Source organism: Plectrocnemia conspersa, unplaced genomic scaffold (genome assembly GCF_051122295.1).
Source record: "Plectrocnemia conspersa isolate PC_06_02 unplaced genomic scaffold, ASM5112229v1 ptg000011l, whole genome shotgun sequence".
In the NCBI taxonomy this organism is placed as follows: Eukaryota; Metazoa; Arthropoda; class Insecta; order Trichoptera; family Polycentropodidae; genus Plectrocnemia; species Plectrocnemia conspersa.
The window spans coordinates 13083724-13097758 of NW_028277175.1; positions in this window are offsets into that span (position 1 = coordinate 13083724).

A 14035-nucleotide genomic window follows, 5' to 3' on the forward strand; every position below is an offset into this window, starting at 1 on the left:
GTCAGCAATATTTTGTGACCCTTCCTAAGTTTTTCCATTAAAGTTCATCACTTGAGTAACGACTGAGTAGAGCGCTTAGTGTTTGGTCGTAAGTTATAAATTATATGTGATGATATAAATATATATATTAACTACTAATGAAATATTAGTATATGATCATTGATTTGCTATACGACTATTTAATTACTTTTATTTTTGTAATATATTTACTCTTATAATTTGTTCAGTAACTTTTACTATTTTATGAGCAATTATATCGTAAAAAAGAGAGTAATAAATATTAAATACAAAACTCGTTTTTAATACAGCCTCAATGCAATCAAATCAAACTTTTTGAGCATATTTTAAATACAAAATATATATGTAATTTCTAAATTTATTAGCAAGACTAATACAACACAAAATAACGCAAATGTATGTGGTTATAGTACATACTCCTTAAATTATTGTTTATTTTAAAAATTTTCCATGAAATTAGCAAAAGTAAAGACAATATAATCCGATGTGATTGATCGATTGATTGTTATCATAAATTCAATCTAAAAAATTTCAGTTTTTATGTGAGATTTTAAAGCTACAAGCTTTTGCAAGAAAAGCATTTTGGGTCACGTTTGTATCTGAAAAAAAATTTTGGACCACCCTATAAATAATTTAATTAAACAACACTAATAAATCAATATTTATCCGCTCAAAGACGTTTTCGATGCCAATAACTAGGTCATCTCAAGTTCCGGGCCGTAAAACACCATCGCCGATAGTAAAACGGTATATCGAGAGATGGCAATTAAGCAAAATTGATTTGTAATAAAGATGCATACGCACAGCTTCAGCTGCATCTTCTTCTCCACTTTCTACGCAAAAGTATAATATGCACTGTATGAGTTTAACGGCAACTTAGATCGTCATTTTCCTTTCGAATTTTCTTATTCTTGTTCGAAAGTGAGTGTCGTCGCGACGGCAAGAGTTTTTGTCAAAAAATATTGAATATTATACAACACATTCGGTGAATATATTTAAAATGACATTGCTGCGAAAACACAACTCTGTTAAACGTTGAAGTAGAGGAAGAGATGTACTGAAAAATTAAAAACACTTTCGATTTGGCGGCGCTTCTCTGTGACCAATTTCATTGTTGAAGAGCGACGCGAAAGTGTAATTTTTGCACACAACAGTTTACACGTCTGAGTCTTTCAGTTAATTTATCAATGTCACGTTGAAGGTCAATGTAATACAATACGAGTTTTTAATATAAGAAGAAAAGATAAAAAAAAATTACCATAAAAATATTCATACAACAGTTTTAAATTAAGACCAATCCGCAAAGAAAAAATTTAGTTTATTTTTTATACTTTTAAGAAGTTTTACTTCATAGAAATTTTAATTGATATCATAACGACGCACAGTAATCCAGCCAATACAATTTCGGTAGAACACAACTACAAATTCCATATTACTTGGATTTTTATAAACTACATTGAAAGTATAAAAGATTGGGACTAAATTATTTTGAAGGCGAGAAAAACACCAACACCTTTTTTTCTATAAAAACAGGATATTGAACATTTTTATTCTATGAAAAATATTTTATAACCTTATTTTAAACATTTTAAACTTAGGCAAAGGTACAAAATTGATAATTTATTAAGGGGAGTATAGGTAAATTTGTCGATACAGTTTTTTTTGGGTCTTGAGATCGATTTAAAATTACAGAAATATTGATCTTCTCACTAAAATAATTTTTTTGTGGGTATACAAAACACATATTTTTTTGAAAGCGCAAAAACTGATTTATTAAGCTTAACAAAATACCCTCAAGATCCTGTCAATTAATTTTTTTAATAAAAATTCACCATTAGACAATACTACAATGGAATACATTGAAATATATTGTAAATGTGTCTCGAGAGATTAAGATTAATGGTATACATTTATAAAATTGTTATTTTAGTTGTTTCTTTTTGTATTATAAATGTTTGCATGTATGTATATATTTAATACTGTTAAGATTAAGCGCAGTGGCGTAGCAATGGGGGAGGGGGCGGAAGAGGCGGGCCGCCCCGGGCGGCACTTGATTGGGGGCGGCAGTATTTTTGTATTTCTAATATTTTTTTTAACATTTAATGCTTATATTTAAAACGTATTAAGTAAAGTTATTCCTTATGAGCAAAGAAGAAAATTAATTTTTACTCTCTCTCCTGTATAAAAATATTTTTGTGACAATGATTGTTCTTCAAATAAACTCTTCAATTGAGACGTCTTGTTCTTCAAAACCAGAAGCATGGCAAATCATGAAAAATATATTCTATAAGTCTAATTATGACTCATGTAATGTATCTTTCTGGTTAACAATTAAAAAAAAATATAATATCTGGTAATATAACTTTATTTATTTATTTATTTATTTTATTAATTTATTTAGCTTAATAGCTAATCTTTACATCTAACAAATTTAGTAAACATATATAAAAATATATAAAAAATACATAACAGAAAGAAAAAATAAAAATATACAATAATAAAGTCTTAATATTATAATTTATTTCTATATGTACGAAGGTGTTTTTTTATTCCATTTATGAAACCCGTTATATTTTTGCTGTTTCGGATTTCTCTTGGAAGACTATTATATAAATCAAAACCTCCGTACATAATTCCCCTAGCCGTACTCGTTTTCTTATACTTAATTATCTTTAAATTTTCTCTATTTCTAGTATTATATTTATGTACATCTTTATTTCTTATTAAATACTTATAAAAATATTTTGGTAACATATTATTTTCTAACTTATATATAAATACTAAAACATTCATACTCAATATTTCTTGAACATTTAACCATTCTAATCTATCAATCATACTTTTACAATTAGGTAATCTATTTTTATTTAAGATTACTCTCATTGCCCTATTTTGTATTTTTTGCAACATTTGTTTGTCTAATTTATTTAACATATTTAATAGTGTTGCACAATAATTAAAATGGGGCAATATTATACTATTGTAAATTATATTTCTTAATCTAGATAATAAACCTATTTTTCTACTAATTTTTTTTAATATGTAATTACAATGTTCTTTAAAATTTAATTTTGTATCAACAATTACTCCTAAATATTTTATACTATCCACTATTTCTATACTAGAGTTATTTATTACTATTTTGATACTATTATCTAACACATTTTTATAATTAATAAACATACATTTAGTTTTATTCTCATTTAATTTAAGTACATTATTCTTTAACCATATTTCTAATAAACTTAATTCATTATTTAAATTATTTACAATTTCTTTAATATTATCACTTAAGCAATACAATAATGTGTCATCCGGAAATAGATGAATTTTACACTTTTTCACGTTATTAACTATATCATTAATATACAAAACAAATAACAATGGTCCCAATTTAGACCCTTGTGGTACTCCATAAGACACTAATTTCTCTTCAGAATATACATTATTTATTTTAACTTTTTGTTTTCTTTTATATAAGTAATTATTAAACCATCTTAAAACTATATCACTTATACCTATACTCTCCAATTTCTTTAACATTATTTTTTTGTCTATTGTTTCGAAGGCTCTCTTGAAATCCAAGAAAACTGCTCCAATGATTTTGTTTGTATCCTTAGCCAACAGCCAATCATTTATCACTACTTGTAATGCAGTTTCAGTCGAATGCTTTTCTCTGAATCCCGATTGTTGTTCACATATTATGTTTTGAGAAGTAATAAATTCCTTTAATAAACTTTGACATTATGATATAAAAATTCTATGACATCGATTGCATAAAACCTACCGAACTAATTTGGATGTGATTTTTAATTCTTTGCTCATTGAGCAAAATTGTTTTTTTTTTATGAAAATTTATAGCAAGCTCGTAAAAATAAATACAACCAATATATTTACGTCACATAAAAGCCTATTCATTTATTCGCATTTTTACTATTTTTCTGTTTTTAAAAAAGGCAGTTTCAGTAACTTAGTATCAATCTCAGTCGTATGCCTACATTTAATGAAGACAGGACTAAAACTATTGGATGAACAATAACGTATGATCTATACATTTACCCCAAAATTAATTAAATCTGACGTATCATATTCATTATAAAATTAACAATGATATAATTCAGTATTTTTTTTAATAAGAACTCAAATAAATAATTCAATTTTATTACGTGCACATTAATGCATACTCATTATTCATAAAATTCATAAATTAATAATCAAAAATGTTTAATTTACGGCAACGTATGCGAAACGAATGTTTTATATACATATGTTACTTATTGGACAGAAATCGATCACTTTTCTTTTTTTAATAATAATCAAATTGAATTTTATTACTTTAAAGTAAAAGTGGAAACTCGGTGAAAATTACAATCAAGCCGCAACAAAACGCATCGTTGTGCTTTACCGACACTGATCTACGAGCGTGTGATCGAATCAATGGTGATTTACATTGAAACTCGATCATTTACACACCATAGCATCGCATGGAATTGAAAATTGATAATATTATACATTAAATATTTTATCAAATTCGCTGTTGATCGAAGAAAAGTGTATATTGATAAAGAGTATCCCTGAATGGTAATATTTGTGATTGCTTAGGACCGGTTATAATACAGGAAATTGATTCGAGAAGATCATTGGCATGCGCCGGAAGAAAAATAACAAATTATTATAATGAAATCCAATACTGCAATAACTAAAATGACATCGATCGAGTCTTAGTGAATTACAAATGATTGTTTTGATAAAAGTATGAATATCAAAACGGTTAAAATAGATAGAAAAACATAATAAGAAATGGTCATTTGATCTCGTTTAGACCGGAAGTTGAAAATAATTTGTCAGCTGTGGCATCTGTCAAGCGTTTCCTACGAGCAACCGGTATCTGTGATACGAAACTTGTATAACCCGATTTGATATGATGTGAAAAATTATTTAACGCTCGGACGACATTAAAATGTCCGTTAAGTTTGCGGAAACCATTATTATAAATTCGGCAGAAGAACTGATTAAAATGACGGCAAATACCAAATTTTGCACCATAAAAGCGTGAAAATTACACATTGTTATGAAATTTAATTATTCACTCCTCATTACGTATATTTAAATACGTTCTATATGCAAATTCATTAATACAATGTATTATATATTTTATGACAGTAGAATAAATTAAATGTTGAACAAAAATAACCATAAAAAGTGTTTTGTAATGTATTATATTACAAACAATATTTTTATAATTATGATATTTAATATATTTTAAACTATAAATATAAAATTACTAGCTTTCGTATGGTATCAACGCTCAACATTTGCTGTTAAACTCGACAGCACGTCAACATCGAGGCAGTCAATATTCTGTGGACAATTTGAAAAGACGCAGGAGATGGCCAAACTCTTTCAAACTAGTCTAGTTAACAATACTGAAACTCATTTAGTGTTAATTATCGTGAGCATGTGAAATATTTTGACATGCATTTTGGCAAAAACACATATTCAGTAAAAGAAAACAACTTAATATAACTGGCTCATAGGTCGCAGATCACCGCTGTCGACAAAAAAAATATTACTAATATCTGGACTTACGATATACAGTTGTGGGGAACCGCCAGCACCTCAACCATTATTATTATAGAGAGATTCCAGGCCAAATATCTAAAAATGATTATAGACGCACCATGGTATGTGCCTAATGATGTCATACGACGAGATCTCGGCATAGGCTTGGTAAATAATGAAATTCGTAGATATCATGTTAAATATATAATATCAATAGACTGGAGAATAATCATAACCAGCTAGCTACAAGACTTGCCAAACTGAGGAACTGTATTAGAATATTGAAACGTGCACAACAAATGGATCTTTCAACGAGATTTGAAAAATAAAACACTAGCTTTAATAGCTAGTTGATTAGGAAAATAGTTAGTGAGCTTCTTCCTTCACGAGCCAATTCAGTATAAAGCCTGCTTATTGTTCTCGCTAGAGACAGATTGCAGATAAAGAAAGAGAAAACGCCAGTGGGTAAAGGTCGGGCTAGACTGGTAACCCAGAGGCAATGGGTTCGGGTCCCCGCAGTCGAATTTTTATTTATAAATACTCACGATTATTAAAAACTTTGTATAAATTGATATATACATAATAGGTTTTAATAATTATATATCACCCATAATTATTAGTAGGTATTATTTATGTCTGATTGGCTGTAACGCATTTGCTTGCAGGAATTCTTTATGACACATTGGGCTTACGCTTGTCAGGATACAACTCAAGATTAAAATATATGAAATTATATAAACCAGTTTTAATGTAATAATTCGGCAATTCGGACGTTCATAGGTAATTAAAAACTGAACTGAATATCTGGTAGCTTATTTTTGAAATAATATTAAATAAATCTGCTGCAACTGGCATAATAAGTTATGTTGTGAATAACATTTTTAAGAAATTTGATATCACCATACTAAAGTAAAGTACATAATATTTTTATAAATGCAAAGATGCGATGGCCTACATAGGAAATGCGCATAAAACCATTAAGCAAAAAAACATATAGTTAGTTTGGTTAGGTTGTGTTTACTTTAGACTTTTGAGTAGTCAACTAATATAGTTTTAAGTGAGTCAGATATTAATATTATTTATGTATATTGAAAATATATTTTGTTTATCGATTACTCTCTTTAATCCACTTTCTATATCAAGATAAGTACATAAGCTTGTTAGCATAGCTTTGTGTATTTATGTACATTTACTTAAATAAATATAATTGGTATAATTTATTCAGTGCTAAAAATGTCACATTTCTCAGATAATATTTTAATATTCAAAAATTGCAACAGTACAATAACAAGAACACTGGTTGAGTTAGAAAGTATTAGGTCATTAAATATGAAATGTCCGTTTTTGAACCAAAATTTGGTGTATATCGCAAACAAGAATATGTACGATTATTTAAAGCATGCGCCTAAATATTTTTAACGATAGTTTGTTTATTCTGGTAGCGAAGAAGTATCGCGAAAGGTTAGAAGTGGTCTAATGAATGAAAGAAGTGGTTGTCAGTTGGTGCAAAATTTAGTGAAGAAATTCTCCAAGTCCAGCTTCTGTAATGTCTTGCAAGAGTACTGTCTCAATTGGCAAATCTCGACTGCTTCCCTTATTTCATCCAATTGGTTTCAGCTGAGTATTCGATTGACTAGGTTTTGTAAAGCTGTAGTGAATAATACCTCCAGACCTCCACACAGACACCATTAGCCGTTTTTGGTGCTCATTTTTTTACGGAACCTGTATCCTTATCCAACCATTATGCCAAACGCTTGCGATCTTTAATTCTTTTTATTATTAAAGAAATGGTTCGCTTTTATCTCGCGACGTCAAAGAAATGGGTACTTCTATACGATTTATATCATAACGTTCATTTAATTCATGTGACATCCATCTATTGGGTTTCTAGTCTGAAAGTATGTGACTTTGCAGCAAAATAAAAACATGATAATTTACCAATTTACCACAGTATATAAATAGTGTGTATTATGAACGCAGTTCTTGGAAGTCAGAGAGTCTTCGTTGATGTGTCAAGTTGTAAGCTAAGTGCTGGTGAGTAGCTGAGATTGTCGTAATCCAGGGTCTGCTTCTTGAAAACATCTCCAAAATGTGTTCACGCATTAAGAAAAAACATGGTCCAGGTGGCTACTTCGGCGATCGTTATATACGCGGTTGTCTGGCACGCGTTCTCTTATACAAAATGGCGTTTTCTCAGCAGTGATAATGAGTGGTTATATCCATGCAAAATTTTCTATTATTCACGCTCTTCTTTTGTGGTAACAATGTCTCTCTCCTGTTGTGTGATGTGTGGCTTAAGCTTTAGAAACGGGTTGATGTAGTGTATGTGGGAGATTTCTTTCTCTTTTAATTGTTGAAATGGTTGCTTTTATGACCTATAAATTGATATGACTAATGGCGCAGGTGGTTGAAAAACCACACATTATTTACTTTATCGATTAGTTTCAAACGATTTATTATTATTGAAATAGTCATGTAAAACTTTGCTGCTGATTCAAGTTTCCACTACAGTTTTCACTTCATCAATATTCACATTGATCTTAAATCACTCACGTGACTCATTTTCAAATTCTATACGTTCATTAGTCGTATTCTTGCCAAATACGTCGTTAATTTTGTACTGTTTTATAGTCTGAATCCATTATAGAACTCCAGCAAGGCGAAGTATTCCGGATTATTCCTCAACTATGTATCTCTAGAAGGAGTATGAGTTGTATGCGTATTTGATTCCTAGCGCCTATATTCTAAGAGCATTGGAATATTCTCGACGTAGTGTCAACAATATATTCATTCTCGGTGACTTGTAGTTGAGTGTTGTAAAATGTTCATGTTGAGTCAAAGCAAAAAATTAAAAAAAAAAAAAATTAAAAACAAATTTAAATGCTTAGGAACTGCATATGTAGGGATTGCAATACCGGTATTGTGGCAAAAATGTATATTTCGTACTACCGATATTACAAAATGAAATACCGGTAGTACCAAAATTATATTATTTTAAATCCGTACATTTTATTAGTTTAAAATGTTATCGACATGGCTTAGAACTACGAAAACCACAATGACCATATTTATAGTAAGTAAAGGCGTAGAATTAAATGATGCTCATTGTAGGGGATTCACCTAAGTAGTTTTTTTGAGGTAAAATACCAGGTAGAACAATATTATTCCTTTTAGTCCAAGATGGCCGAAATATCGGCCCACCCTACCTATGGGCCAACCGATAATTCGGTGCAAATTAAAAAAAAATTAACATTATCGATATTTTTGTTTTTCGTATATGCGCGACGTGTCAACATAAAAGGGATACATTTGCTTTATCTCAGTCAATTCTAATGGTACCTGTCAGTAATTCTGTAATGTAACAGGAAACGACCGCGCCTTTTTTATAATAGTATAATAGGGATGGCTGGCGAAGTGAAAACAAAAGCAGGCATTGCATACACGATTTTTTTTCTATTTGTACATTTTTCGTACCGATATAAAAAAATTCGGTATTTTTGCAATCCCTGTGTACATGCTACCGCGTGCACACGATTAGAGACCATTGAGATAAATTTTCAGCCTCAACGCATAGTGAAAGATATTATCAAATATTTTACTTTAAAATCACTTTGGGAAAGGGAGAAAGTGATATTGAATGTGTTAAATCGTTAAAATATAAAAATATCGTTGTTTTGACGCTCTTTAACGTTTAAAGAAAATCCTTTGATCTCGCGATTAAATATAAAGTAATAAACAGTTTTGTAATAAATTCAATTAATGAATCAATGTAGTCTTATAGTATTGATTTATGATTAGTAATATCACTTTAATAATTTATTACACAAATCATATCAAAACAGTCCTGGAGGCATTTGATCAACTCTATTTACATATATATAGATATAGTGTCTAAAACAACAGTGCAATATCGCCGAGCAAAGAAAGTAGTTCGTGCCGATGTGGGACGCTCTACTTGCGTCGGGGCCAACGTCAACGTACTAACTCTAAGATGAGTATACATTGGCCATGTAAACATTGGCCATCCACCTGAGGAGCTTGCTGGTGCAGCTCTGACGAGATTTCCAATCGTGCTACGCAGAAATAATATACTGTTATGGCAGACGCGCGGTGAAACAGCCAACAACAGTAAACCGCGATACTCCATTAGCGACGTTAACAGTAGTATTGGAAGTGTAGAATCAATTAATCCATGCGTTTTAATCATGTTGTACGAGGAAGCGGAAGCTTGATATTAGATTTTTAGAAGCATAGTGCTAAGGCGGAAGTTGAAGATTTGTTATATCAAAATAATATAGAAGAAAGTTACATAATTCAATTAGAGATGTATAGATAAATAATAAAAAGAGATGCATATACCACATCTATAGTATAAACTAAGTGGAAAGTTAAAAATTAACATTACAAAATTACTTTCATATTTATTTGGTTCTTAGTGTCATGAGGATGCTTATTAAGGCTGAATATTAGTATCCTGATATTTTGCGGAATTTTTCGATATCAATATATCTGTATTAGTTTTATTAACACGTCGATATTTTGCTATTAACTGTTGAAATGCAGTATTCTGTATATATCATTATCGTTTTGTATTCACTTATGAAGTATAAATAGTAGTAAAATGATGAGAATTATACGTTTAATAGCATTTTTTTTGCATTTAGAATGCAAGACAATGGGTAATGTTGTGGTATGTTATGCATTTTTTACTACAAAAATAATCATAAGAAAATGTGGTATGTATTAAAATTATTACAAAAAAAGTAATATTTAACTTTTTACTGCATTAAAAAAATTAAATACTTGATATGTGCTTATAGAAATATGTTTTGGCAAATGTTAAAGCAGTAGAGATGGGGTATCAGAAATCAGAACGATAATTGAAAGTAAGCAAAGAACATTAATAAAACCTAATATTGCAGTCATTGGATGTTTACCGCTTAAACACCAGTGAAGACCACAACTGTGTACACATCAATAATTAAATATTTGTTGGGTTAAAAGGACGATCTCACTGCTCAATCAAGAAGAACTGACCGAACAAGAAAATGCTTTTAAAGAAGGTTCCAAAAGCCTAATTAGGCCTCTGTCTGCGTATCTATTATTATAACATGGTTTCCGCCAATTTCGGTCCACTGTCACTAACCAAATGGTTTTTTATAACTTTGTATCGAGAGCATTGCACTCTAGTATACAAATGGACGTTATTTACTCAAATTTTGAAAAGGCGTTCGAGAAAGTCAATCACGATTTACCTGTTTTCTGAGGATATCATAAAGCTATTTCTCAAATTACTTGAGCGATAGATATCAGTTTGTCAAGTAAGAAAATTTATTTTCAGAATGATATAAGACCTCTACTGGAGTGCTGAAAGGAACGAACTTGGGTCCATTGTTGTTTCTTTTTTCATTAATGCCATAGAAACAGCAATGAATCGCTCATTATTTGTCATTAACCTGTCAGATTACGATGGTCTTAATTTAAATAAGTAAATAAATAACATTATAAGCAGTGTGTAGAAATTATTACTACTAAATTAATTATTATATAAATAAGTATGGAGGTGACATCCACGTGTCGATCGATATTACTACTGTCGTTACAATAGAAATTGATTTAGACCAAAAGAAGCTGAATCGCAGTCTTGAATACAAATATAAACATCGTACATTTCGCTACTTATATGACATGAATTTAAATTACTTTTTAAGACCTTTGCCTTTCATTTTTAGCTACGTAAGTACATTAAAAATCTCGCTGTGCTCAATACATGGTTCATATCTTATTTCGTATTGATCTTATACGTTGAAAACTGAGATGGAGGTGCAAATATGACAAATATTATTTAACACCCTAAAGCTTTCACGGCCAACTCTGTCACGTGCCTAATAAGCTTGGCATTTTAGAATCACTTTCACGAAATGCCTCATGCGCCGGCGCACGACATTCGGAGCATCCAAATGACATGTTAGCTGATAGTTTAGTTTGCATATTTCTAATGATATCGAGCTACCGTCACGCACGTTCGTGCTCAGAATACTACAGACAAAACTGTGTTGAGATTTCGAAAAATTCGAAATGAAAGCAAAACACGAAACTAATTAACGCCGCGCCTTTTACAGTCAGCAAGGGGTTCGGAGAAAATATTCTGAGTGTGTCCATGATGATGGGTGAAATGCTTTTAGTTTTGTTGTGACACTTTTAAGTACGATTTTTTGATATCGATAAATGATTCGATCGGAATAAATTGATATTGAAAAATATGGATACACATATTATATAATAATTTATTTCACCCTGGGATAAACAAAATTAATAAATTTGAAGATATTATGACATATTAGGCGGGCGTTCAGAGGCCTCAAAAGCAGATGGGTCCAAATCAATATTTATCAGTAAAAACCGATTAATCTTTCTTAATAAAATAATATGTACAAGTATTGCATATTTTTTTTTAAATATTTATACATTCACAAAAATGTTGTTCATCAAAAATTGTATTTGAATTAATATTCACCGCTTCAAATTTTAATGAAATTTTCTATCATTAAACATGGATAACTATACTATTATACATGGAATAAGATTACAAAATTTAAAAAATAATAAGTGTTACATTCTTATTAGTTTTAATTAATCTACCTGAAATGCCAAACATCAATTGTCACCGTGCGCAGTTGTCGCTGTGCAGATTTGTCCTAACCCTAGTTGTCGTATTCGCAGTTGTCTTGTGGACAGTTGTCAGAGAACCGAATCTTGTAGTCGTATCGCGTTCCGAACATTCGGAATTTTACTAATAATATTTTTGTTGTTGTTTTTTTACGTTGTCATGCCGTTGCTTTATTAACATATAATATATAAACAATTTCTTCCAGCCAAGCCAAATATTTTTGATTTCTTATTTCAAAAAATATTCAATTTTTTTTGCTACGTTACACAAAGAAACTTATTAAAAAAATATTTGAACAAAATTTTTATATCGACGGAACGTCTTTTCGTCTTGTCTATACTTCCAATGCTTTGCAGTATTAGGCAATATAAAGACCGGATAGCGCGCATAGTTGTATTGTGGGACATGTGGTTCCACAATTTGCGTTTCTTCTTTTTATCCGTTTCTACAGAAACGTTTGCAGAGCCGGCCCGAGAATATTCAGCGCTCAACTCTAAAAAAAGAGCCTCTGGGATTTTTTTGTACATTTAATAAGGTAACCATGTTTTGAAAATATCAAAGGAGAACACAAAAAAGATAATCTCAGAAACTTTGGTCATTTTGGGCTTCTGCGAGAGCTAAAAAATTATCGTTTTTGAAATTTATATTCATTCAGGAATCCTGCAAGAGCTAAAAAAAGGTCATCTGGAAATCTTTTGTTCATTTAGCCGGAGCTAAAAAAGATTACTTCAGACATTTTAAAATGAGCAAAATTTTCCGAGGTGGATCTTTTTTTGCCAGTTGGATATTTATATACATCACTATATAATATACTTGACTTTGATAAAAATAAATTTGCAAAATAAATAATCATTTTTTAAATAAAATTATCAGTATTCGATTTTGTTTTAATTCAGAATTTAATATATGATGATCGATAATTACAACAAATGGTTGTTTTTATAAATCATTCATAGTTGTGAAACGTTTATTTGCTGTTCAAACCTAAACCTAGCCCAAAAACACATACGTTTTGAGCATTTTGCCCTTAGCAGTTGATGTGTCGCCCAACCACTATTTTCAAAAACAAATTTTGCTAATGGAGTACAGGATTTAGCAATACTGATCACATGGCAACTGATCAATGGATACTGAGTATTTATGATGTCTTATAATTATTTAGTTATATTTAGGAACCATTTATTTTATTTTACTGATCAAAAGCTCAATTATTTACTAGTCAAAAATTAATTATTTAATGCTATTTTTTTATTCTTCTTGTCGTTTAATTTTATAAACTGACCATGAATGAAAATATTTACTTATATATTACCAATAAAACTATTAATTATTTACAGTTCTGATTCAACATATTCTGTTTCATCCTGTTACCGAATCAAATGGCACCCCGAGCGACCGCCTGTACAGCCCACCTCTCAGGCCGGCCCTGGGCGTCGATGATGCATGGTGGCGCAACAAGAATTGCAAGTCACGGCGTTACAAACCGTTGACTCCCCTTTTCTTCAAAACTGGCAACACTGAAATATATACTTACTCTGTCATCCGGCACAGTATAAATAAATTTTAATAATATTAAGAATATTACCGGCAGTCATTTATTTAAAAATAATTTATTTCCATATAATATAAGTTTTACGCAAATAATATTAAAATTACTCACATCGCCGTCAAACAAACTGATACATATTTTAAGTAGCTTTGTTATTTATAATTCTTATTCTTTACGTTACCAAAGAAATAATAATTAAAAAATTATACCTAAAAGTTTTGGCCATAAACTCATCG